Raw genomic sequence first — 1871 nt, forward strand, 5'->3', positions numbered from 1 at the left:
CTCACCCTATATGATGGAATGTTCCTTTAGGCGGAGAGGGAAAAATTTTACAGCCTATGAAAGCATGCATAGCAGTTTACGCCGTATAGAGGAGCTTTAGATTTTGTCCGTGTGCCCTTGAATGTATGCGGTCACGCTGTTTTCTTAGAGCACGCTAGGACTACTCGGAAACTGCTTTTGTAGAGCTTCATATCCAAAACGAGAGCTGGCGATGTATTCGTATGTTGAGAGTTGGGGACATTATGTAGTAAACCGTGAACAAAACGACTGGAAGCGGTGATACGGGAGGAAATGGTTAGAGGATTAGAGGCACAAAGGCAGCGGGGAAAAAAAAACGCAGTGATGGCGACATTGGACTTAATTATAATATAGCACAGTGAAAAAGCTTATTTAAAGGTGAGATGGCCTACTGCCAAGAACCACGGATCTGATCTTAAAGACAGACATAAGACGCACTAGAAAAACAAAAACAATGAGCTTTGTGTCAAATTGACAACAACGTTCTAAGAGGGACGCACATAACACACGGACACACACTGGTCTGACCTACTTTGCATGACATCTTAGCTAATTTCGTTTTGGTTGAAGCGTGCCAAGCTAACTTGGGAGATTATATTCAGTGTGCCGTGAAATCGGCAACAATTTTTGCTCGGGGGTAAGGCAACGTTTATTCTGCACATGGAACGCATCTGTCAGTTAAGCCAAGCTGCGTATTTTTACGATATTGCGGTCATCGTTCAAGGTAGCTTTTCTGTAGCTACTACATTTTCCATTTAATGCTGAGAATTACGTCGTAGCTGCATCGGCATCGAGGAAGATGAGGAGAACGGAGGCTGGCTAGGGACAGGCCATTGCCTAGGAAGCGAAGCGGGGGCGTGGCTCAGATCACGCACAGCCGGCGTGAGGGTCAGGTGATTTATCCGCTGAGGAATGACCGTCAGCTGGGGCTCTCTGTTCAGTAAAAATATGCTCCTGTTTATTGTTGCTCATCGTCATCATCACTGATTTTGCACGCCACAATGCAAAATACGGGGCCGCATGCTCCACGTGAATGTGAGGACAAGGAGAAAGAGAATATACAAATGCTAAAATAATTTCTATTTACTTAAAAAAGTCGTTAAGCTCTACCATTTGTAAGGACCTTGTGTATGTAACATTTCGAAGAATAAAATGGGCTCTCATCGCACGAGAGGTGGTGACCCCTCAGCTCTAGAGAAAAATAACTAAGCAATCAGGTTGTGCGGAAACCCGAAACGTATATGACCTGCAACACTTATGAACGCGCAACCGGTAATATTTGTGAAATGAATAGTTGCCACCCACCTGACTGTAGCATTAATCTAGAATGAGAAAACCCATGCGAGTACTTTTTTCTTTAGGAAAGTAGGCTTCGATTGAGTGACGAGGTTTAACGTGTCAAAGCATTGCAACACAAATGCTCACAAACTTTGTCATGTGGCTCCAGAATCATGTGGACTTACATGGTTTTTTTACCATGCACTCAATACGTGCACGTGCATTCCGTCCCCAATGAAATGGGGTCACTTCAGTCAGATATCGAACCCGTAACCACGTGCTCAGCAGCAGACCGCCATAGCCATTGAACACTGCAGTTATTGGAAAGGACGCTTCAGGTTTGAGGCAATATCTATCCAGGGCACAGCGCCAGTAGGTTAACTGCCCCGGCCAGGTGGTGGTCTCGGGTTCATTGCTCGAACCATGTAGTGGAATTCTCTTGCAGCTGCAAAACTAATCCTTCTCCGGGAGTCTATGTGAGTTTTATTCGTTGCACGAAACCATATCGTGGTGGACGGCGAGATGTAATACGATGAGTCGGTCTCCGCATTGAGTGGAACTGATTGTTTAATCAA

The sequence above is a fragment of the Dermacentor variabilis genome, chromosome 2, assembly GCF_050947875.1.
Source record: "Dermacentor variabilis isolate Ectoservices chromosome 2, ASM5094787v1, whole genome shotgun sequence".
In the NCBI taxonomy this organism is placed as follows: Eukaryota; Metazoa; Arthropoda; class Arachnida; order Ixodida; family Ixodidae; genus Dermacentor; species Dermacentor variabilis.